The 26,856-nt window shown below is 47.6% G+C and overlaps 1 pseudogene; it reads left to right on the forward strand.

Moving 5' to 3' along the window:
- Positions 1-26,856, forward strand: part of LOC124032080 — a 292,998-nt pseudogene that overhangs the window by 244,875 nt on the left and 21,267 nt on the right.

Below are 26,856 nucleotides of genomic sequence, written 5' to 3' on the forward strand. Positions count from 1 at the left end.
TCAAATCCAATTTCATTTGTCACATGCGCCGGATACAACAAGTGTAGACCTTACCGGGAAATGCTTACGTACAAGCCCTTAACCAACAGTGCAGTTCAAGGAAATATTTACTTGACCTTCCGAGTGGCGCAGCTGTCTAAAGCACTGAATCGCAGTGCTAGAGGCGTCACTGCAGACCTGGTTCCGATCCCGGGCTGTATCACAACAGGAGTCCCATAGGACGGCGCACAATTGGCCCCGTGTCGTCTGGGTTAGGGGAGGGTTTTGCCGGGGGGCTTTACTTGGCTCATCGCGCTCTAGTGACTCCTTGTGGTGGGCCGTGCACCTCTAGGCTGACCTTGGTCGTCAGTTGAACGGTGTTTCCTCCGACATGTTGCTGCAGCTGGCTTCGGGGTTAAGCGGGCGAGTGTTAAGAGGCGTGGTTTGGCGGGTCATGCTTTTTTAGGACGCATGACTTGACCTTCGCCTTTCCCGAGCCCGTTGGGGAGTTGCAGTGATGAGACAAGATTGAAATTGGGGGGTGGGGAAAGGGGGGAAAATATAACAAAAAATATATTCTAAAAGTGAAAAATACTATCAAAAGTAACACAATAAAATAACAATAACCTGGCTATATACATGGTGTACCGGTACCAAGTCAATGTGTTGGGGTACAGGTTAGTGTAGTTAATTAGGTAGGGGTAAAGTGACTATGCATAGATAATAAACACTGAGTTGCAGCATTGTAAAAACAAAAGGGGGTGACAATGTAAATAGTCCAGGTGGCCATTTGATTATATATTAAGTAGTCTTATGGTTTGGGGTTAGCCGCTGTTTAAGGGGCCTTCTGGATCTAGACTTGGCGCTCCGGTACTGCTTGCCTTGCGGTATCAAAGAGAACAGTCTATGACTGGGGGGACTGGTGTCTTTGACCATTTTTTGGGCCTTCCTCTGACAATGCCTGGTATATAGGTCCTGGATGGCAGGAAGCTTAGTCCCCGTGATGTATTGGGCTGTACTCACTACCCTCTGTAGCACCTTACTGTTGGTCAGGATGCTCTCGATGGTGCAGCTGTTGAACTTTTTGAAGATCTGTGGACCCATACCAAATATTTTCAGTCTCCTGAGGGGCGAATAGGTGTTGTTATGCCCTCTTCATGACTGTCTTGGTGTGTTTGAACCATAATAGTTTGTTGGTGATGTGGACACCAAGGAACTTGAAGCTCTCGACCTGCTCCACTACAGCCCCATCGATGTGAATGGGGGTGTGTTTGGCCCTCCTTTTCCTGTAGTCCACGATCAGCTCCTTTGTCTTGCTCACATTGAGGGATAGGTTGTTGTCCTGGCACCACACGGCCAGGTCTCTGACCTCCTCCATATTGACTGTCTCAACTTTGTCGGTGATCAGGCCTACCACTGTTGTGTTGTCAGCAAACTTGATGATGTTGTTGGAGTCGTGCTTGGCCACGCAGTCACGGGTGAACAGGGAGTACAGGAGGGGACTACACACGCACCCCTGAGGGGCCCCCGTGTTGAGGATCAGCGTGGCAGATGTGTTGCTACATACCCTTACCACCTGGGGATGGCCCAGGATCCAGTTGCAGAGGGAGCTGTTCAGTCCCAGGGTCCTTAGCTTAGTGATGAGCTTTGTGGTCGCTATGGTGTTGGACGCTCAGCTGTAGTCAATGAACAGCATTCTCACATAGGTGTTCCTTTGCCCAGGTGGGAATTGGACTTGTGGAGTGCGATTGAGATTGCGTCATCTGTGGATCTATTAGGGCAGTATGCTTCTTGGCTACGGACGTGAGTGCTACGAGGCTCTTTTGGATAGCTGGATTGGATGTACGGTGGTCTATTGTTGATCTGTGCCTCAGTAAAGATCTGATGCTGGCTGTGTACCAGACTACTGTTCTCTCTCTCTCTGTCTCTTGCTGTCTCTCTCTCTGTCGCTGTCTCTCTCTGTCTCTGTCTCTCTCTCTTTGTCTCTCTCTGTCTCTCTCTCTCTCTCTCTCTCTCTCTCTCTCTCTCTCTCTCTCTCGCTCTCGCTGTCTCTCTCTCTGTCTCCGTCTCTCTCCCTCTCTCTCTCTGTCACTCTCTGTCTCTATCTCCATCATTCTCTGCTCTAGTGCTAAACCTCACAATGCGTTTATAGCTGATTACATCCCTACCACCTACACACAGCAACAAGCCCAGCCACACTCCACCTACTCCTGATTGAACCTCGCCCCATTCAAGAACAAATCCAACTCATTCCTCTATTATTGCTATTTGCAGTATATTTGCTGCACCTGACACCTGGCTTGGGGGCAAATGCAGAGTGTTGTGTTAGTGTGTGTGTCTGCGTCCTTTAATCTACTCTGGAGAGGCAGCTAGTGTTTCAACACATTATAAATCCCAGATATTGGATAATTGGCACTGGCACAGGAACTAATCCCTCCACGATGCCTGCCTCTGTCTCTCTCTCTCTCTGTCTCTCTCTCTCTCTCTCAGACAGAGCCCACAAGACAGAAGTAGAGGAAGGAAGGAGAGGAAGAGGAGGGAGGGGAAGGTGCCGACTGAAAGGAAATTCCGCAGTAAAGAGAATGAATACATGAAAATGCTTGATAGGTCGTTGCGTCATTCGGTAGTGATCTCTCGGTCTCTCTGAAATGGCACCCTATGGTCATGAAAGCAGCCCACCTTACAGGCTGAAAGGCAGCTGCTCTGTGATATGGTTGTAACAAAGAGCAGAGGACCTTGACTCCATGTTACATCAACCTACACTCATGAGAGATAACATGTTCCTCTTTAACAACTCTCTTTCCCTTTTTCAAATGTTCTCATTCTCTTGTCTTCATCTTTTTTACATTGTCTTTCTCTCGTCTCTCTCTCTCTCTCTCTCTCTTTATTCATATGATGGGGACTGTGTGCCTCTTTATATTAGCAGGTGGATTAGCTGGTAATTTCATTTGGAATATTAGAGTATTTAACCAGGATTTCCCAGCTCTTGCGCTAGGAGCCCCAGAGTAGTGCAAGTAATTGAATTATCTTTCTCTTCCTCCTCATTGTCTGTCAATAAGGAGCATCTCATGAATTTTGACTGACGTCTCGACTGCTAGTCGGTACTCAGAGGGCCCAAACATTCTACCCTCCCTTCCCAATCCATCACAAAGGGGTCTGAATAGCTCTTACGCCTCTCTTTTCCTCCTCTCACTCTGGAGGAAAGGGGAAGACAAAGCGTCGGAATGAGGCTACGTCTGATAAGGGGGAGGGGGACAGGAGTCCCCCCTCAGCTAGTGTCTCTCCCCCCATAATAACCAACCCTCCCTCTCTCCTCTCCATCCCTCCCTCAGCCTAGGCTGGTGCTCTGTTCCTGTGTGTGTGTGTGTGTGTGTGTGTGTGTGTGTGTGTGTGTGTGTGTGTGTGTGTGTGTGTGTGTGTGTGTGTGTGTGTGTGTGTGTGTGTGTGTGTGTGTGTGTGTGTGTGTGTGTGTGTGTGTGTGTGTGTGTGTGTGTGTGCGCGCGTGTGTGCGTATGTGTGCGTATGTGTGTGAGTTGTCTCAGATAAATATTATATCAGAGTGAATGCACTTAGCTGAGAGTGAGTGGGTAGGAGGGATGTTCCTGTGCTACTTATTGTGTTTCTATCCCCCGACCCCCTTGTTAGAGAGCACCCTGGATTTGCTTTGACACTTCAGCACGTAAAATATACATCTGTTGTTCTGCCGTGCGTGTGCAAAGGGATTCGTGTTTTATTCAGAGGAGGTGGGGGGGGGGGGGGGTGATTAGAGAGAGAGAAGGGGATTGAGAGGGGTGTATGAAAGTGAAGAGCTATAGGAGTGTTGGAGTGGAGCTCAGCACATTGAGGATTCTTCAGAGTAATCTATAGCTCCTGTATGTTCCTACGGTGGCACAAATCCATCTCCAACTGTCAGGTCCGTGTTTCAATCTAAGTGGAGCAATGAGGTATTCTGCTGTATAAATGGGCTCTTATTTGTCCCTTACGCTCTCTCTCTTTCTCTCTCTCTCGCTCTCTCTCTCTCCTTGCGTCAGGGTGTGTGTGTCATGTGAAACGACCCCTCTGAAACCAATTAAAACACCCTACTTCACTGTTTTAACTCCGGTGTTCAGAGGCCAGAGTTCAGTGTCCAGAGGCCAGTGTTTTCATCATGACAGGTCCTAGAGGTTCCCAGGGGTCAGACTGAGAACTCATAAGATGAGCAAACAAACTAGAAAGGCTATAGAGCACAGACGCCTCTGAAGATCACAGACAATGTGTGTGTCAGACCCTAGGAGGTCTGTTTACAATGCTTTCTGAGGGAGATTGGAGCCTGTAAGATAAAAAGCAGGAAGCAATTAGAGGACATCTGCTCCACCATTCACATTGTTGTAGTTGTTATTATGGGTATAGGAGTGGCCCCTCAGCTTCACCCCCTCATTACAACCCCCTCACTCCTCCCTGATCAAAACTACCCTACACAATTTGGCATTGTCAGGGTAGGTTCATACTGTGTTTGACAGCTATGCAATACACTGTATTTCTCTAAATGATGTTGCCTATGTGTTGAGTGGTTCCAGAAACATGGTCTCCTACCATTGGCTGTCAGCATAACTGTCTTCCTTCCCCAGCCTCTCTTTGAGTACATTAACAACCCAATTTACAGCCTGCCTCAGCCCATGTGGGCATGTGTCCCTAGTTCCCAGTCCAACCACACTGGCGTCACCCTGCTGTAGCCCTGCTCCACACTGGTTTGACGGCCTACAGCACAGACCTCTAGCAACCACCATTCTGCCACACTCTGCTTTTAAAGCACCGCTGCCTTGTCATTATGTGGTAGAGGCATAGCGCTGGGGCTGAGTGAGGTTAGGCTGCCTGTGAAAGCCTAGCCGCTGGGGATTGCTACTGGGGCCACATCAGAACCCAGGGGTGGCCAGCCAATGAAACGCAATAATGCCTCAGGACACGCCAGGGCTCCGTTTCCCTGACACGCTCTGCCCAGCCAACCAGGTTGTGGAACAGGCAGCCAGTGAGATTACCCATAATTACCTCGTGATGGTTGTTAGAAGCCGCCTCCCGGATGCTGCCGCCTCACATCAGTCATCATATTTGTTTTGTCATGCCACACCTGTCCTCGTTACGGGGAGTAATTTGGCTAAATAAATCACATTAAGAAGATGCCGTGTGACACGCTGCTACAGAATGGCGATGCGGGAGCCGGTGTAATAACTTTCAATTAGGTGGGGAAGAGGCCTTTCGCTGTGCGCCACGCAAGGTTTTTCTGTTTTTCAAAGCGGAGAGGTGATTTTTCTTCATTAAAACATGGCTTTCTGGATTATGGTGTGTGGGTGAACACGAGAGAAAGAGTAGCCAAGACTTAACATATTTTCACTATATCACTAATATCATCAAAATCAATATATCATAGCACATTTTTGGGCTCATTCAGTAGATGAACTGATACATTAGAATCCTGTGTAAAAAGTCACGTTAAAAGTCCCATTTAAAACATTTTTTGAGAATTATACCGCTGCTGCTTCCTGTTGTCATGGCTTTTTGATTGATGGCCGAGTCTCAAAACACCGGTTTTACATGTTCATAATATTCATGATCAATATACTCTGATAAGTTGACATTTTGAAGAAAAGTTACTCCCTACACATGTGTTACACTTGTGCTCAGATCACTTGTATTTGCTAAATAAAGTACCTTATAAATTGCACACCTATATTTACCAAGCGGTCACTCAAGACTGGAATTGATTAGCTTGTTCTACTGTAATCAATAGCGCATGCAAATGAAGCACTCACGTTGATATTGTATTGAAATCAATGCAGCCGGGATACTACAGTAACTGCTGTGATATGTAGACTGCTGTTTGCACTCTTCTAACAGATAAACCTCAATTAACATTGGTATACATACAGTATCTGTCGATAGAAGACAACCTGTCATAGCTCCTTATCAACTTATATCTCTTAGGACTTATAATGGAGTAGATCATTTCAACAAATCCCCAAATCGGTTTCTAAATAGCGACAGGGGTTGGCTTTCATTTGAATGATAGCTTAACCCTCAAATCCATGAATTCAAGTGAGGCCAGAAACATTTCTATTAAAATATTCTAGCCAGCGTGGTCTGACAATACAGCTGCGTTCTAAAGTCCCACTACGGACTGGCACATAAAACAAAAACACTGGTACTAAACCAAAAATATGGGTCTGTTTTAAGCAATCGATTTTGTGAGATCGTGCTGCCTATTAACTTTAATACAAACATCACAAATCTGAGGTAAAAAGGATATGCATTTCCTGGAATTGTTGTGGTGAAAACATGAGTCTGTGTAATGTTGTAACACATTCTGTCCACCATAGGGAAATGAGCATAATATAACTATAATACTATAATACTTCAACATGTCGAAGTTATTCAATATTTGAATATATGATGATAGCATTTGTAGCACACTCACAAATGTGTTCAACAATGACATCTATTTCTACTTTAACCATGGAAGGAGTTTTTTAAAAATGTTCCTAAGCACAGTTTAACCAGGTGCTCTAGACTAGAGCGTCCATAAGGTCTGTGCAGCAGACAGAGTCTCCCACACAAAGTGGCATTTAGTCTGCCCTGCGTAGACTTACAGTACAAGGTGTTGGCCTTACCTTGCCTCTCTCTGACTTCTAACCATACAGTCATTGGTTCTGACAATGATCTTCTTCTCTCCCTCCCTCCTTCCCTTCCTCCCTCCCTGTGTTTGTCTTGCAGCTGTTTCCGGAGACAGGTCCGAGACAGGGGGGCACCAGACTGACCATCACGGGGGAGAACCTGGGCCTACAGTTCAGGGACATCCAGACAGGAGTGCGTCTGGGCAAGGTGCCCTGTATCCCCATCGAAGAGGAGTACATCAGCTCGGAGAGGTGAGGAGGCTCAGCTGCCTGGCACTCACCACTCTCACCCACACCTCCTACAAGTGCCCTCTATTTCCCTCCTCCTCTCAGTGTATATCCCCTCTCATCCTCTTCTGCTTCCTGTTGACATTGTCCTTCTGTCCATCTCTCTTCACCTGTCTGTTATCTTCTTCCTCTGCTCAATGTATAGAAGTGCTCTTCAGCTTTCTCTTTCCTCTCCTTTGCCTGCCCTCCCTGCTCCCTATATATACAGCTCAATATTTGAATTTAGATAGATCAAACAATCTCTCCATAGAGCATTTAGATGGTAGATGCTCCCTTTCAAATTGGAGGAATCACTACACACATATCAGACAGCTATACTGTAGCTACAGGTGAGCTCAACACGTGTGTTTTCCCATGTGTCCCTAACTCCTCTCCCCTCCTCCCTCTCCCCTTTTCTCTCTCATACCTTCCCTACTATCACCCCTCTCTCCTACAGAATTGTGTGTTTGCTGAACGACGCCACAGGCTACCGGGTGCAGGAGGCTAACGTGGAGGTGTGTGTGAGGGACTGTCTGGCAGACTACAGGGCCCTCTCACCCCGAGCATTCACCTTCGTGGTAAGTAGCACCTAGGTGACACAGCCATGGTCAGGGGTGGATGGTTACTTACATTAGACAATGATTATTGGTCATTTTGTTGATTGCATAATAAGCGTGTCTTATGGGTCCCCCTTCTACAGACTCCCTTCTTCACGCGGGTGCTGCCTGCCCAGGGCCCTCTCTCAGGGGGCACCAGGATCACCATCGAGGGCAACCACCTCAACGCCGGCAGCTCTGTGTCTGTCAACATCGGACGCCACCTCTGCCACTTCAAAAAGTGAGTGTCAGTCTGTCAATTTCGGGGGAGTGAGGGTGGGGGTAGATACAGGGGGAGTGGGGGGTGAGGGGGAGTGAGGGGACATACAGGGGGAGTGGGGCGAGATGTGAGGTGAGGGGAGATGTGGGGTGAGGGGAGATACAGGGGGAGTGAGGGTGGGGGTAGATACAGAGGGGGGTGAGGGGGAGTGAGGGGAGATACAGGGGGAGTGAGGGTGGGGGTAGATACAGGGGGAGGGGGGGTGAGGGGGAGTGAGGGGACATACAGGGGGAGTGAGGGTGGGGGTAGATACAGGGGGAGGGGGGTGAGGGGACATACAGGTGGAGTGAGGGTGGGGGTAGATACAGGGGGATGGGGGGGTTGAGGGGGAGTGAGGGGACATACATGGGGAGTGAGGGTGGGGGTAGATACAGGGGGATGGGGGAGTGAGGGGACATACAGGGGGAGTGAGGGTGGGGGTAGATACAGGGGGAGGGGGGAGTGAGGGGACATACAGGGGGAGTGAGGGTGGGGGTAGATACAGGGGGATGGGGGGTTGAGGGGGAGTGAGGGGACATACAAGGGGAGTGAGGGTGGGGGTAGATATAGGGGGAGGGGGAGTGAGGGGACATACATGGGGAGTGGGGTGAGGGGAGATGTGGGGTGAGGGGACATACATGGGGAGTGGGGTGAGGGGAGATACATGGGGAGTGGGGTGAGGGGGAGTGAGGGGACATACATGGGGAGTGGGGTGAGAGGAGATGTGGGGTGAGGGGACATACATGGGGAGTGAGGGTGGGGGTAGATACAGGGGAGGGGGGTGAGGGGGAGTGAGGGGACATACATGGGGAGTGGGGTGAGGGGAGATGTGGGGTGAGGGGACATACATGGGGAGTGAGGGTGGGGGTAGATACAGGGGGAGGGGAGAGAGGGGACATACATGGGGAGTGGGGTGAGATGTGGGGTGAGGGGAGATGTGGGGTGAGGGGAGATACAGGGGGAGTGAGGGTGGGGGTAGTTACAGGGGGATGTGGGGGGTGAGGGGACATATAGGGGGAGTGGAGTGAGGTGTGGGATGAGGGGAGATACAGGGGGAGTGAGGGTGGGGGTAGATACAGGGGGAGTGAGGGTGGGGGTAGATACAGGGGGAGTGGAGGGGGTGAGGGGGAGGGGGACATACGTGGGGTGAGGGGAGATGTGGGGTGAGGGGACATACATGGGGAGTGAGGGTGGGGGTAGATACAGGGGAGGGGGGTGAGGGGGAGAGAGGGGGCATACATGGGGAGTGGGGTGAGATGTGGGGTGAGGGGAGATGTGGGGTGAGGGGAGATACAGGGGGAGTGAGGGTGGGGGTAGTTACAGGGGGATGTGGGGGGGGGGGGGACATATAGGGGGAGTGGAGTGAGGTGTGGGATGAGGGGAGATACAGGGGGAGTGAGGGTGGGGGTAGATACAGGGGGAGTGAGGGTAGATACAGGGGGAGTGAGGGTAGATACAGGGGGAGTGAGGGTAGATACAGGGGGAGTGAGGGTAGATACAGGGGGAGTGAGGGTAGATACAGGGGGAGTGAGGGTAGATACAGGGGGAGTGAGGGTAGATACAGGGGGAGTGAGGGTAGATACAGGGGGAGTGAGGGTGATACAGGGGGAGTGAGGGGGTAGATACAGGGGAGTGAGGGTGGGGGTAGATACAGGGGGAGTGAGGGTGGGGGTAGATACAGGGGGAGTGAGGGTAGATACAGGGGGAGTGAGGGTGGGGGTAGATACAGGGGAGTGAGGGTGGGGGTAGATACAGGGGAGTGAGGGTAGATACAGGGGGAGTGAGGGTGGGGGTAGATACAGGGGGAGTGGAGGGGGTGAGGGGGAGAGAGGGGACATACATGGGGAGTGGGGTGAGATGTGGGGTGAGTGGAGATGTGGGGTGAGGGGAGATACAGGGGGAGTGAGGGTGGGGGTAGTTACAGGGGGATGTGGGGGGGGGTGAGGGGACATATAGGGGGAGTGGAGTGAGGTGTGGGATGAGGGGAGATACAGGGGGAGTGAGGGTGGGGGTAGATACAGGGGGAGTGAGGGTGGGGGTAGATACTGGAGGAGTGGAGGGGGGATGAGGGAACATACAAGGGGAGTGGGGTGAGATGTGGGGTGAGGGGAGATGTGGGATGAGGGTAGATACAGGAGGAGTGGGGTGAGATGTGGGGTGAGGGTAGATACAGGGGGAGTTGGGGGGTTCAGGGGGAGTGTGGGGACGGGAGCCTGATAAAGAGATAAACCCTTGAATGAATAAGTGTGTTCACTGGTACTGTATGTGTATATGAACGTATTTATCTGTGTATGTACAGTTGAAGTCGGACGTTTACATACACTTAGGTTGGAGCCATTAAAACTAGTTTTTCATCCACTCCACAAATTTCTTGTTAACAAACTATAGTTTTGGTAAGTCGGTTAGGACATTTACTTTGTGCATGACACAAGTCATTTTTCCAACAGTTGTTTACAGACAGATTATTTCACTTATAATTCACTATAATTCAGAAGTTTATATACACTAAATTGACTGAGCCTTTAAACAGCTTGGAAAATTCCAGAAAAGGATGTCATTGCGTTAGAATCTTTTGATAGGTCAATTGACATTATTTGAGTCAATTGGAGGTGTACCCGTGGATTGTATTTCAAGGCCTACCTTCAAACTTAGTTCCTCTTTGCTTGACATCATGGGAAAATCAAAAGAAATCAGTCAAGACCTCAGAAAAACAATTGTAGACCTCCACAAGTCTGGTTCATCCTTGGGAGCAATTTCCAAACGCCTGAAGGTACCACGTTCATCTGTGCAAACAATAGTACGCAAGTATAAACACCATGGGACCACGCAGCCGTCATACCGCTCAGAAAGGAGACGCGTTCTGTCTCCTAGAGATTAACGTATTTTGGTGCAAAAACTGCAAATCAATCCCAGAACAACAGCAAAGGACCTTGTGAAGATGCTGGAGGAAACAGGTACAAAAGCATCTATATCCACAGTAAAACAAGTCCTATATTGACATAATACCGTTCAGCAAGGAAGAAGCCACTGCTCCAAAATCACCATAAAATAAATTATCAGTCTATAATTTTAATGGTAGGTTTATTTGAACATTAAGAGACAGAATAACAACAAAAAGATTCATAAAAACGCATGTCAAAAATGTTATAAATTGATTTGCATTTTAATGAGGGAAATAAGTATTTGACCCCCTCTCAATCAGAAAGATTTCTGGCTCCCAGGTGTCTTTTATACAGGCAACGAGCTGAGATTAGGAGCACACTCTTAAAGGGAATATAAACTCTTAAAGGGAGTATAAACTCTTAAAGGGAGTATAAACTCTTAAAGGGAGTATAAACTCTTAAAGGGAGTATAAACTCTTAAAGGGAGTGCTCCTAATCTCAGTTTGTTACCTGTATAAAAGACACCTGTCCACAGAAGCCATCAATCAATCAATTCCGAACTCTCCACCATGGCCAAGACCTAAGAGCTCTCCAAGGATGTCAGGGACAAGATTGTAGACCTACACAAGGCTGGCCTGGGCTACAAGACCATCGCCAAGCAGCTTGGCGAGAAGGTGACAACAGTTGGTGCGATTGTTCGCAAATGGAAGAAACACAAAAGAGCCGATCTCCCTCGGCCTGGGGCTCCATGCAAGATCTCCCCTCGTGGAGTTGCAATGATCATGAGAACGGTGAGGAATCAGCCCAGAACTACATGGGAGGATCTTGTCAATGAAATCAAGGCAGCTGGGACCATAGTCACCAAGAAAACAATTGGTAACATACTACGCCGTGAAGGACTGAAATCCTGCAGCCCCCGCAAGGTCCCCCTGCTCAAGAAAGCACATATACATGCCCGTCTGAAGTTTGCTAATGAACATCTGAATGATTCAGAGGACAACTGGGTGAAAGTGTTGTGGTCAGATGAGATCAAAATGGAGCTCTTTGACATCAACTCAACTCGCTGTGTATGGAGGAGGAGGAATGTTGCCTATGACCCCAAGAACACCATCCCCACCGTCAAACATGGAGGTGGAAACATTATGCTTTGGGGGTGTTTTTCTGCTAAGGGGAAGAACCTCCTTCCTTCAGCCAGGGCATTGAAAATGGGTCTTGGATGGGTATTCCAGCATGACAATGACCCAAAACACACGACCACGGCAACAAAGGAGTGGCTCAAGAAGAAGCACATTAAGGTCCTGGAGTGGCCTAGCCAGTCTCCAGACATTAATCCCATAGTAAATCTGTGGAGGGAGCTGAAGGTTCCAGTTGCCATACGTCAGCCTCGAAACCTTGATGACTTGGAGAAGATCTGCAAAGAGGAGTGGGACAAAATCCCTCCTGAGATGTGTGCAAACCTGGTGGCCAACTACAAGGAACATCCGACCTCTGATTGCCAACAAGGGTTTTGCCACCAAGTACAAAGTCATGTTTTGCAGAGGGGTCAAATACTTGTTTCCCTCATTAAAATGCAAATCAATTTATAACATTTCTGACATGTGTTTTTCTGGATTTTTTTGTTGTTATTCTGTCTTTCATTGTTCAAATAAACCTACCATTCAAATTATAGACTGATCATTTTTTTTGTCAGTGGGCAAACGTACAAAATCAGCAGGGGATCAAATACTTTTTTCCCTCACTGTGTGTGTGTGTGTGTGTGTGTGTGTGTGTGTGTGTGTGTGTGTGTGTGTGTGTGTGTGTGTGTGTGTGTGTGTGTGTGTGTGTGTGTGCGTGCGTGCGTGCGTGCGTGCGTGCGTGCGTGCGTGCGTGCGTGCGTGCGTGCGTGCGTGCGTGCGTGCGTGCGTGCGTGCGTGCGTGCGTGCGTGCGTGCGTGCGTGTATATGCAAAGAAATATATGGGTGACTGGAAATGGTGCAGACAATTACATTGATGGAAGCAACTAATCTATCTGCAATATTAAAGCTGATCTAACCCCTTAAAAAATGATATAAATATTAATAATACCCACACCTCCCGCTGATCCACCCTGCCCTCCGTTGACTGGAAGTGTCAGTGTTTAAGATACAGTGTGTGAGTGTCTGTGTTTTTCCTATGTCATATGCAGTATGTGCATGTAATCTTGCTAATGTGCACACATCCCACAGCGCTACGGTCGGTCTTTGTTTTCATCCAAGCTTTGTTTACACTGTTAGCATGGATAGTAAAACACTATTTCCATTTCTTTCCATTAAAAGGTAATCCAGAAGATGATCCTTTTTCTCTGTGGTGTTGTCTCCTTCCCTCTCTTCCTTTATGTGTTTGCCTCATTCTTGTTTTGTTATTTGTCACAAGCACCTTGTCAAAATATGTGCGGTCTTGGGAAGGTTTGTGGAGCGTACATTGTTCAGGGTGTTCCCATGGAAACGGGCCGAGGGGAATCAGAGGAGACATTGCAGGCACATCTCCAGGCAGGACCTGGGAATCGCACCAGAATCACTCTTCTTCACTCCTAGAAAGACTGCGTCACTTTCCCACAAATTCTAGCATCATTCAACAGTGCTTCGTATTAGATATTGTAGTTATTGTGCGCTGTGACTAGCAGTGGACAGTATGAATCAATGCCAATGGGAAACACACACAGAACAAATCATCAGTGTTTTGTCCATGAAACGCTCTTTCATGTTCTTACAGGTATTGTCATTTAGTTTTCAGGGAGAGAGGTGCACAATCTTGGACCTTTACCAGTTACATTGACAAGAAAAGCAGTCATCTATTTCAACCTTTAACCATCCTCTCTTTCCCTGCAGGAGGAATTCCCGGGAGATAGTGTGTGTGACCCCAGCAGGGTTGACCCCAGGCAGCACACCAGTCATGGTGGACATCGACTCTGCAGAGCTGAGGAACCCAGAGGTCAAATACAACTACACTGACGACCCCACCGTCCTGAGGATCGAACCCGACTGGAGTATCGCTAGGTAGGGAGGAGATCTGGGTATTTACATGCTTATCGCTTGGTTCTCTGGTGCTGGTCTGGGTTACAGTAGTGTAGCTACAGTGGCACCTCTGTATAAGAGACACTTAGAGATGTCCTACGAGTTAGCGAGGGGCGTACCACTGATCACCATGCGTATATCTGTAAATACACAACCTTGTGAAAAGCCCACTTTGACACAGATCGCTCTGCTTCCTGGTAAACATGTTAAACCACAGCACTGTTACAAGATGCTATAGCCCCCACCCCCCTTCTATCTCTGTTGACACCACTACCTTCTTCATCTACAATAGATTTATATAATAGGCTGTTGGAATGGAATGGGGAGTATTCCCATCGCTCTGTGGGACTGGTTGTGGAGCAGCTGTGGCCCAACCGCTGCCCCAGACCCCCCATGCCTCTGTGCTCTGTGTGTGGAGGGGGTGAAGGTGGCTACAGAGCCTTAGCCTGGATGGGTGAATGGGCTAACCGACTGACTGCCCCCCCAATGTCTCTAGCGATTCGCCTCATATCTGGGCTCCATCTGGCCCAGTGCATAACAGCAATCAGAAAAACAGACAGGAACACATGCTCACATACATGAGCAAATGAAAAACAAATGACTGAGATTCCTGGATCTCTCAAAGACAAAATTGTCTCAGGTGATTGATGTATGATCGCTACAGGCCCAAATGGCAGCATCACATAAACCAGTGGCTAGGAGATGTGTGAAACAACATGTTGTTCATCTGTTCACAAAGTTCCACTTTCATGTCTGTTAACTGCAGTGCACATTCACTGCATTGCGATGTGTTGAATAGGGAGTTGTATACTGGTACATTTAGATGTGCTCATATCGTATTTGTAACTTTCTGAAAAAAGAGACTAGATTAAAACACTTCTTGGTTTTCTGGAGTGAAAAAATAAAATAAATAGCTTATTGATTGAATAAGTGGCTGCTAAATTGCTTCATAATATACAGCAAAGAGAGAATACGATTAACAAAGTAGAAGGGAAGCGCTAGAGTAATTGAGAGGGAATGAAAAAGGAGAGGAAAAAGCAGGAATCCATTCACAAAGTTACTTTGTCAAAGCCCAGTGGAGCCATGTTGCTGAGCTCCATGCAGATTGTGGCTGGGGCTAGAGCTGGGCCTGGGGCTGGGGTCTGGATGGGGCTGGGACTAGAGCTGGGGCTGGGGTCTGTATGGGGCTGGGGCGAGAGCTGGGCATGGGGTCTGGGTGGGGCTAGAGCTGGGGTCTGGGTGGGGCTGGGCATGGGTCCTGGGGCTGGGGTCTGGATGGGGCTGGGGCTCTCGATGGGGCTGGGACTGGGGCTCTGGATGGGACTGGGACTGGGGCTCTGGATGGGGCTGGGACTGGTGCTCTGAATGGGAATGGGGCTCTGGATGGGGCTGGGACTGGGGCTCTGGATGGGACTGGGACTGGGGCTCTGAATGGGAATGGGGCTCTGGATGGGGCTGGGACTGGGGCTCTGGATGGGACTGGGGCTCTGGATGGGGGTGGTGCTGGGACTGGGGCTCTGGATGGGACTGGGGCTCTGGATGGGGGTGGCGCTGGGGCTCTGGATGGGACTGGGGCTCTGGATGGGGCTGGGACTGGGGCTCTGGATGGGACTGGGGCTCTGGATGGGGGTGGCGCTGGGACTGGGGCTCTGGATGGGACTGGGGCTCTGGATGGGGGTGGCGCTGGGACTGGGGCTCTGGATGGGGCTCTGAATGGGACTGGGGCTCTGGATGGGGGTGGCGCTGGGACTGGGGCTCTGGATGGGGGTGGCGCTGGGACTGGGGCTCTGGATGGGGCTCTGGATGGGACTGGGGCTCTGGATGGAGCTGGGGCTCTGGATGGTACTGGGACTGCGCTGGTGGTTAAGAGAGAGAGAGTCTATTCTCAATGTCCCGTCGGTTAAGCGTTAAGCGTATAGTTGAGTTAAGAAGGCTTTCTGAGAGCCGGGCTGGAGGTAGAGGCTTTACACAAATACTTCTGTGGAGAAGTTGGTGTCGGCTTCCAGCTGTATTAAGGCCGTCTCAGCCTTATCCCCAGCCTCATCCCCAGTCTCAGCCCCAGCACCAGCCTCATCCCCAGTCTCAACCTCAGCCTCATCCATGCATTTAGGGGGAACGAAGTCGACAGCAGAGAACACAGCACTCACCAGGGTAGACAAAGGAAAGCACAGGGGATGAAGGCACGCATTACTTCCCAGACATAGTGGGTGTTATTATGCACAGGCTTTCCAGACACTGTGATTGTAACTAGTCACTCCATTTGTGACTGTCTCCTAGTACTTACAGTACACATACAACACATCTTACATTCAGGGTGTATATTCACCACTTCACCCAATGCTGGCAACTGAATATACTTCAATCTACTGATGTCTTCTTATTTGTTCTGCATGTTCCCATTTACATAATTGTTAAGCAAGTTATTATTTTGTCTTGTCAGTGGTGGAACCCTGTTGACCATCAGCGGTACAAACCTTGCCACCATCAGAGAGCCCAAGATCAGAGCTAAGTATGGCTCTGCCGAGTCTTTCCATGTGAGTATGAACCTGGCCAGACCCCTCAGTACACACACCTCACTCAGTCAGTCACTCACTCACTCACTCACTCACTCACTCACTCACTCACTCACTCACTCACTCACTCACTCACTCACTTTTACACACCTCACTCACACACACACGCCTCACTCACACACTAGTGATGCGCGGGTTGACTCATAACCCGTAGTCCCCGACGAAAACAATACCTTAAAAAAAATCCATAAATGTATAATTCTTGTGTAATTTAGGTTTTTCTTTCATTTTTGGGGGCTATCTGTCATTATAGCATAAGCCTTAACTTTAGGTCCTAACTGTACACGCGCCAAATAGCCTACATGCCAAACGACAAATGCTTTTGGGAACGTGCAGACAAAGTTAACGTTGATCTACAAAGTCAGAGTTTAATTCAATAAGAGAAATACTGCAAAATGGAGAGTTGAAAATTAAGAGAAAGGAGGGCTGGAAAATGAATGTTGTTTGGGAAAGATTTGGTGAAGTGGTGAAAGAGGATGATGGCAGTAATGTGTGATGATTGTGAGGCGCTGTACAAATTCAACAGTCACAAGACGGGGACTTCAAATAGGCCTATGGCACGTCAAGGAAACTGTAGCCTATTGTTCAGATGGGTTACATGGAAACTGAAATGTAGAAATGAACTGTAGGTCTATAACCTCTCAAATAGCCTTCATATTAACTCCTGCAGAATTAAGCATTTCTTGCAGTAAAATGATACACCAAATATAGGCTACATTTTGAGTTGGGAACAGAAATGGAAATATGATTAATTTATTTTTGCATCTTGAGAGAATGCGAATGCACAATTAGAGTCTGTAGTGGTGCTATCTTTATCAGCATCATAGACGCTGATAGTATTTCAACCACATAAAATATGCATACAACCCCAAGTGAAATCTTATCAGAAACATGTTGGGTCATGATCAATGATCAAACTGATGTCATTTGGAATTTTTCCACATTTCCCGTTTTTGTATTGTATTTTCTCCCCGGTCCCTAAATGTCTTCTCTGTGAATAAAGCAGAAGTGACAGATTAAACTTTACTGATGTCAACGAGATTGAAGCATTCATTCTAACGATTTATTCCATTATTGGTGAAGCTGCATGTATCTAATTATAGACAAGTTGACTAACAAATAGCCTTACAACATTTCAGAGATCATAAGCAGAAACGTATGTAAAAGATCCTTCATCCTCTGTCAAAAAGTCGTTGCGCCGTCTCTAATTTTAACCTACAACTCATTGTCTATATTAGCTCGTTAGGGTTGGTGCAGCCTCAGACACACACACACACACACACACACACACACACACACACACACACACACACACACACACACACACACACACACACACACACACACACACACACACACACACACACACACACACACACACACACACACTCACACACTCTCACACACACACACACACACACACACACACACACACACACACACACACACACACACACACACACACACACACACACACACACACACACACACACACACACACACACACACACACACACACACACACACACACACACACACACACACACACATCTCACTCACTCACTCACACCTCACTCACACACATTTCAGTCACACACACACACCTTGAACTCACACACAGACACACCTCACTCATACCTCAACTCACTCACACACACACATCTCACCTACACACACCATGTCACACGGTGTCTTCCAAGGTGGCCGTCAGACTGTCTGCCCATTCAGTGTCTTGTTTCTGCCCTGCTCCTTGGAACAAGACATCCAACACCCCCCCAGGCCGTTTAACCTTTCAAATGTCACAGGACAACAAAGCAGTGTTGGCAAATCCCCCCTCACTCCCTCACCCCCTCACCTTGCACCACGGGGCTCCATTAACCTCTCCTCCAGTTCTAACAGAAGGGAATCAACTTCTGCTTAATGACCGTGTCCTAATGCCCCGTCCCTTGTGCTCAGTTTAAACTAGCTTCTCCTCTAGACACAATGCTGCTGAGGTCCTTGTGCTCAATGTTGGTTAGCATGTTTAGTGGTCCCTGTAGAGGAACATACAGTGTAGGTGATTATTACAGTTCTGAAAATACTAGCAATGGCTGGAGACATAAACACAACACACCAAAGCAGTAATATTTTCCTAGACTTACGAATGTTTAGCTGGGGATTAGAGAACCTATAATGAGATATATATAAACCAATACAGCAACCTGGGTTCCCTAGGGGACCAAACAATTTGTCATATCACACTTTACTAAAAACAATTTTCCCTCTCAGAACTGTACAGTGTTTAATAACTCTGTGATGGTGTGCCTGGCCCCGTCGGTTTCCGACTCCGAGAGGAGCTTCTCAGACACGGGCAGTGGGCCGGATGAGATCGGCTTCTACATGGACAACGTCCACGCTCTGATGGTGGTCAACGAGACGTTCAGCTACTACCCCGACCCCGTGTTCGAACTCCTCAGCCCCACCGGGGTCCTGGAGCTAAAACCCACCTCACCTCTAATCCTCAAGGTAAAGAGCGGCTGGATTGGGGGGAGAGGCTCACGCATTTTAATGACTTGATATTGACGTTGTTGAATGTTTACCAGGGATTTGTCTTTCACCTGTCTATCTCATAAACCATTAATATAATTGTATTTGTTTAGCATAAATTCCTATTGAAATACAGTGTATAATTCTACTATTATATAAAATAATCGACTGATTATTCGATGTAGATTGTACCAGCATCCCCCAGCTCCGACTCAAAACATAACAATTGTGATGGCGGTGCTTCATTATTTTCCTGTGAGCCAATTGATATAGGAAAAAAAAACAGAGCAACTATAATTTCTTTAAATGAAATGTATTAACGAAACCTTTTCTGATTGCAGAGAGAATCCCCCGCCTGGCTTGTTAAAACTAACCTCCACATTAGCACAGTGATGAGAATAAGAAAAAGCAATTTGGTGAAATAATCAGGGGTATTTTACGAGATGCGCATTGCATTCGCCACGGAATTCATTTCGCATCTGATATGATGTGTGTTGCTAGAGGTGGTGTCGGGGTGCGTGCCTGATGCAGGGTGAAATGATAGTGGATAGAATGCATGCCTAAAATGTTCCAGGGCGTGACCTGCCCGGGAGGAGCCCTGTGGAGAGAGGGATTGGAAGTCTGCTCTTCTCTCATGCTACGGGAGCAGTGGGTGGCAGAACAGCACTCTCTCTCTCTCCACCTGCTCCTCTTGTTGCTCCTCTCTCTGTAGTTGAAGGCTACAGATCTGTCAGACAATGCCCTCGCTCTCACACCTTGGCATAGAGAGAGACACATGAAAAAAAAATGGAAGTTTTCCTGAAGCTTTTGTCAATTAGAATTCTTGTATCCTCCAACATTGGAGCCAGCTTCAGACTTGTCCGCTAGCAGCCTTGGATCCTGGGAGTTACCTGACTGGTTGAAGGTTCATTATACTGTTCCTAGCCATGGATGAAAGGCTGAGCCATGTTGATTAAAGTTTGACATTGTGTTTCTGTTTGTCCCCTCAGGGTCGTAACCTTATCCCTGCGGCCCCTGGTAACTCCAGGTTGAACTACACAGTGTTCATCGGGGAGACCCCCTGTGTGCTCACCCTCTCTGAAACCCAGCTGCTTTGTGAATGGCCCAACCTCACCGGACAGCACAAAGTCACGGTGGGCACTCGATACCATTTCACATAAGACTCCCTCATCTCCCTCATATTCACTGGGCTTTACCTAACATGTATTCTCATATTTTAATTCCATCAGTTCATTTTGTTCAGTAAAATTCTACATTTCTAGTAATTTCAGTTCAAAATAGTTTTAAAAAATGTTTTTATGTGCAAAGGCTACTCTCTCTAAATATCCTCAAATACTCCCACACAGTCCCCTCCAAACGTACCTCTACTCTCCTCTCTAGTCACACTGTCTGTGTGACGTTTACTAGTCTGGGATACCTTGAAAGTACTGACAATGCATCCATGTAATTCAATATGAAGGCTCTCCAAACTACCAGTAGGCTTGGAGCTGGATTTTATTTCCGTAACTAAATGTCATGTTGAATATTGAATAGTCGTGTGTGTGTGTGTGTGTGTGTGTGTGTGTGTGTGTGTGTGTGTGTGTGTGTGTGTGTGTGTGTGTGTGTGTGTGTGTGTGTGTGTGTGTGTGTGTGTGTGTGTGTGTGTGTGTGTGTGTGTGTGTGTGTGTGTGTGTGTGTGTGTGGTGGGCTGGGAAGAAGGGCACAGCTATGTGTTGTATTCCCTCTGTAAAATGACCTACATACCTGTACAGGGGACCCCACAGGTCTGTGTCTCTGGATGGGTGCAGTCGTGTGTGTGTGTGTGAGTGTGTTGTCTTGTTTGCTCCCTCAGATGCACAACTGTGTGTTGGTTGCTGTGCCCCCTGAGAGTTTTCTAAGAAATGTATTTGACCTTTATGTTCTTTTTGTTCTCTTCAGTTCCTTCCTTGTCAATACAATTGAGCAATAAGGCCCGGGGGGGTGTGGTATATGGCCAACAACCACGGCTAAGGGCTGTTCTTACGCACGACACAACGCTGAGTGTCTGGACACAGCCCTTAGCTGTGGTGTATTGGCCATATACCACAAACCCCCGATGTGCCTTATTGCTATTATAAACTGGTTACCAACGTAATTAGAGCAGTAAACAAGTAGTTTTGCGTCATAATCATGGTATATTGTCTCTTATACCACGGCCATCAGTATCCAGGGCTCGAACGACCCGGTTTCTAAAAGGTAATAGATGATGTTTCGAACCTATGTCATCAACAGAAGTAACGTTTAGCACCTGAACCAAAACAACCCAATTTTCTAAGTCTAACATTCTTTGGCTGTGTCAACTTGATGCGGCTCTACTTTAAAGTGCAGTAATCATAGTTCATCTAAACCCTTATCAACCCCCCACTGAATACCTTGATTTGAGATATTCCAGTAATAGGTTCTGTCAGACCTGCTGTGTTTATGTAAATGTTGTTTGTTAGAACCCATTCCCAGTGTTTTACTCCTATTAACGACTTTGGTTCCTGAGGGGAAGTCTCTTTAACTGTAGTGATTGCTTTGTTTGATTACACTCTGTGACATGTTTCTGTGTGTGTGTGTGTGTGTGTGTGTGTGTGTGTGTGTTCAGGTCCGGGTGGGTGGGTTCGAGTACTCCCCTGGTACTCTCCAGATTTACTCAGATAGCCTGCTGACCCTGCCCGCCATCATCGGCATCGGGGGAGGTGGCGGTCTGTTGCTATTGGTCATCATCGCTGTGCTCATCGCCTACAAGAGGAAGTCTCGCGATGCTGACCGCACCCTGAAACGCCTGCAGCTGCAGATGGACAACCTGGAGTCCAGAGTGGCCCTTGAATGTAAAGAAGGTATGACAGACACACACACTCTCTCTCTCTCTCTCTCTCTCTCTCTCTCTCTCTCTCTCTCTCTCTCTCTCTCTCTCTCTCTCTCTCTCTCTCTCTCTCTCTCTCTCTCTCTCTTTTCTCTATATATGTATATATTTTTTTTTAAACGTCTCACTCTTTTCTCCTCTCTCTCTCTCCCTCTCTCTCGCTCTCTATCTCTCTCTGTCTATACACACAGTGTATATATATATATATATACTGCCGTTCAATAGTTTGGGGTCGCTTAGAAATGTCCTTGTTTTTGAAAGAAAATATTTTTTTTGGCCATTAAAATAACATCAAATTGATCAGAAATACAGTGTAGACATTGTTAATGTTGTAAATGACTATTGTAGCTGGAAACTGATTTTTTAATGGAAAATCTACATAGGCCCATTATCAGCAACCATCACTCTTGTTTCCAATGGCACGTTATGTTAGCTAATCCAAGTTTATCATTTTAAAAGGCTAATTGTTCATTAGAAAACCATTTTGCAATTATGTTAGCACAGCTGAAAACTGTTTTTCTGAATAAAGAAGCAATAAAACTGGCCTTTAGACTGGTTGAGTGTACAGGCTCAAAATGGCCAGAAACAAAGAACTTTCTTCTGAAACTTGTCAATCTATTCTTGTTCTGAGAAATGAAGACTATCCCATGCAAGATATTGCCAAGAAACTGAAGATCTCGTACAACGCTGTGTATGACTCCCTTCACAGAACAGCGCAAACTGGCCCTAACCAGAATAGAAAGAGGAGTGGAAGGCCCCGGTGCACAACTGAGCAAGAGGACAAGTATATTAGTGTCTAGTTTCAGAAACAGATGCCTCACAAGTTCTCAACTGGCAGCTTCATTAAATAGTACCCACAAAACACCCGTCTCAACGGTAACAGTGAAGAGGTGACTCCGGGATGCTGGCCTTCTAGACAGAGTTCCTCTGTCCAGTGCCTGTATTCTTTTGCCCACCTTAATATTTTATTTTTATTGGCCAGTCTGAGATATGGTCTTTTCTTTGCAACAGCATCCCGGAGTTGCCTCCACTGTTGACGTTGGGACTGGTGGACAAAAAATGTGCTTTTCTTTCAAAAACAAGGACATTTCTAAGTGACCCCAAACTTTTGAACGGTAGTGTATATTTATATAAATGCTCACTCTTTTCTCTCTTCTCTCTCTCTCACTTTCCTCTCTTTCTCTCTTTTCTCTCTCTTCCCTCTCTCTCTCTTCACCCTCTATTTTCTCTCTCTTCCCTCTCTCTCTTCCCTCTCTCTCTTCTCACTCTCTTCTCTTTCTCACTCCCTTCTCTTTCTCTCTCTCGCTCTTCTCTCTCGCTCTTTCTCACTCTTCTCTGTCTCTTCTCTTTCTCTCTTTTACTCTTTCTCTTTGTCTCTCTATTTTATAATCACTCCCTATGTGGATATGTCACTATCCTGTAGCTGCGCTCTGTCTAGTCGTCATGGTAACATGTTGGTGTGGATGATGCCCGGCCTGAAGCCCTGTTGTGGTGGTGTGGCCGCGGTATCCTCAGAATGTGTGAGTGTGTGCGTTTGTGTTGTGCTGACAACCCTGTTGGTGTTGTGGCGTTGTGCGGTGCAATGCTTCTCTGCTGCGTTGGGCTCTGCCTGCCTGCTTTACTCTGAGAGATGGACGGAGACTAATTGGCCATTATCTGTGGCTGGATGTCCGGAGGGTCACAACCTTGTCAGTCGCAGCCCATAGCACAGCCTGTGGCCAAACACTGAGGGATACAGAGCTAGAGGGAGGAGAAATCTGTCAGGGAGAGAGAGAGAGAGAACAGAGGGACTGTGTGGGGTCAGATGGAACAGTACAGGGGGCATTGTAGAGTGGTTCATGTAAAGCTGCGGTTACTCCACTTGTATACCTGATATAATGAGCCTTGTTGAAAGACCAGCAGCACCAGATAGTGACAGTATTCTACACCTCTGTCTGTGTAGCTGGAAGGTTTGGTGTAGAAACCGTGAGCTCCACTAGGAAGTGGAGCATTGCTGTGTCCCCGCCCCATGCCCCAGCAGACTGTGGGGCGGGCCTGGCAGCGGGGAGCTGGGCGTGTCACACTAAGTGTCAGTCAGCAGGGGAGAGGACTGGATGATAGGAGAGGTGGAGCTCAGTGAACCTTGCTGGAAGGGCCATCAGAGAGCAGTGTAATCCAAACACACACACAGACAACACTAAGGGTCACACGGCTAATGAGTCATTAACAGATTAGATGCTGCTGCAACTGTGGACAGGGAGAAGGTCGTCTGTGTAGTTTACTCTGCTGGATGTAATGGTGGCTTTGCCTCAGCGCTTACACACAACAAACTCAATAGAATGAAGAACTCTTTTATTTACTCAATCAATGGAACGTCTAGACATAGCCAGTCATCTTTTCTGCCAGCAATTTATGTTGACAATTCTTAAATAATAACTTAAAATAGTTATTATTGCCTCTTTTATTTGTAATTTGTTATCTTTTATGATTATACAGATTACACAGACAGTCATTGTAGAGTGATTCATGTAAAGCTGCTGTTCCGTTCAGACAGAACAGGTAGAGGGCAAAACACATGGATCCCTACCAAACCAACCCCCCCCCCCCCCCCCCCCAACCCCCCCATGCTATAACAGAGCCTCACAACCAGACTTAGGGCAGGCATGATATACAATGAGTAATATAATCAAATAGTACAAATAATACAAAGATATTAAGTAAAATATAATGATACAAATTCTAATTTGGGTTGGTTTATGGAGTTGTGAAATTAGCTGGGGGCATGTCTTCCAGAAAGGATAGGAAAGGTTGCCAGATATTAAATGTAATTGCAGATCCCTCTAACGGAGTAGTTTTTTTTTCTCTAGCTTGAGGTGTTGCATAACTTCCTTTATCCAATCGTTAAAAGTAGAAGGAAACCGACCCTTCCACTTAAATAGTACAAGATTTAAATAGTTATTTTATCTCTATGAATAACTGGACCCACACTGAACGGACCGTTTATGTTGTCCATGACAATAAAGCCTTAATTTCTCCTCTCATTTTTGATAGAATTCTTTCCTTTTTCCTGTAGGAATGTGGTGTGTATAATATCTAAGTGGCTGCTGTACTGTATGTAGAAGTAGAGAAGCCCCGTAGAGGGAGGATCTACTCTACTATTAGAGTCCCAGCAGACGACGCAGGCCAATAGAGGGAGGATCTACTCTACTATTAGAGTCCCAGCAGACGACGCAGGCCAATAACAGCTGGAGGAAATCATGCATGAAACGCATTGCTCCTTTATTAATTATCCACTCATGCAATTAATTGACTTTCTTTCAGATGAACTTTGTTTTCTCTTTTTCTCTTTCCGTCTCTCTCTTTTTCTGTAATTATTTTATTCTGGTTCGCTCTCCTCTCGAATTTCCAGCAAGTATGGGGATTCAATTTCAGAAACCCTGTACCAGAAGAATGAAATCAACATCCTATTTTATTGCCTATCCATCTGTCTTTTTCTAGAAGCCAATTGGTGCGGTGGTAGATGATTGCTGGTGACATTAACACTGTGCAACACAGTGTAATGAAGATACGCTACATCCGGAATATCCTTTCTATGTCCATTCTTACTAACCACTGTGTCTGTCTGTCTCTCTGTGTGTTCCCTCAGCCTTTGCAGAGCTGCAGACAGACATCCACGAGCTGACCCAGGAGCTGGACGGAGCTGGCATCCCCTTCCTGGAGTACAGGACCTACGCCATGCGGGTCCTGTTCCCTGGCATCGAGGACCACCCCGTGCTCAAGGAGATGGAGGTACGGGTCAAGGAGGTACACCACCACTGCCACCGCAGCATGTAGACTAGAACATCTATATCTATACCTATATTTCTATATCTACCTATATCTATACCCCATACTCTGGCTGCATAATGAAAGGAACCTATGATCTAGGTTATATGTTATGGCTATACCAACTTATATACATTAGCCACATCACATAGTATGTTTTTCTGCATGTAATATCAATGTCATTACACATTATATCGTATATCATTTTATATTATTTTACAGTGGGAAAAACAAGTAACTCATTAAATCCCACCTGGTTCACCATGATATATATATCCAAATGGCTGTCGGAATACAGTGTAGAGACTGTCTCCACCGCCTGCCCTGTCAACCACAGGCTCTTCTAAAGGGGAGGGATTACATCTTTATTGTTTTGCCTGGGTTTCTTTTCTACCGAATTTCCCCTCGGGTCCCAGGCGTAATCAACTGTCCATACACACGGCTCAATCCCTTATTGCTCTGTGTAGCTGCTCTCCCCAAAGCAACCTACAGTACCCAGCCTGTTCCCCAGAGGCCCTGGAATTTCATTTAGCTCAGCTGAGGAAAATTGAGGCACTTTATTAGGCTGTGTAGTGGAAGGAAGAGATTCTGTGGAGTCACTGTATGGCGTATGGTATGCCGGTCCTCAATTGTCTACAGGACTGAATGTATGTCAGAGTTATGAGGGCAGACGAGGATCATGGGAGACAGGTCGGTGGGTGGATGGGGCCAGGGGATAGGTTAGTGGAAGAAGAAGTGTTTTTTCATAAAGACAAAGACAGTACTTTGACTTGTTTTTCCTTTTATTAACACATACTGAGTGTTGTTTGGGAATGACATTATGCCATAAGCCTTGCAGAATATACTAGATGTAAGTCTCTCTTTTGAAGAGACACTACCCAGTAGCACTGCCTCATCTGTGTGAGAGAGTTAGAGTGACGGATTGTGGGTCAGGTCTAGAGGGGGCTGTAGTGTTGCTGATGAGAAGTGACAGAAGGAACAAGCTTGTGGAACAAGCTTCTGTCACCCAGCCACCCACGGACGCACAGCACAGCACTGCACAGGCCCTCTCCTCGCCTCTCACCCAGCCACCCCCGACTCACAGGCCCTCTCCTCGCCTCTCACCCAGCCACCCCCGACCCACAGGCCCTCTCCTCGCCTCTCACCCAGCCACCCCCGACTCACAGGCCCTCTCCTCGCCTCTCACCCAGCCACCCCCGACCCACAGGCCCTCCCCTCGCCTCTCACCCAGCCACCCCGACGCACAGCACTGCACAGGCCCTCCCCTCGCCTCTCACCCAGCCACCCCCAACCCACAGGCCCTCTCCTTGCCTCTCACCCAGCCACCCCCGACCCACAGGCCCTCTCCTCGCCTCTTACCCAGCCACCCCCGGACGCACATCACTGCACAGGCCCTCCCCTCGCCTCTCACCCAGCCACCCCCAACCC

The sequence above is a fragment of the Oncorhynchus gorbuscha genome, linkage group LG03 (genome assembly GCF_021184085.1).
Source record: "Oncorhynchus gorbuscha isolate QuinsamMale2020 ecotype Even-year linkage group LG03, OgorEven_v1.0, whole genome shotgun sequence".
Lineage (NCBI taxonomy): Eukaryota > Metazoa > Chordata > Actinopteri > Salmoniformes > Salmonidae > Oncorhynchus > Oncorhynchus gorbuscha.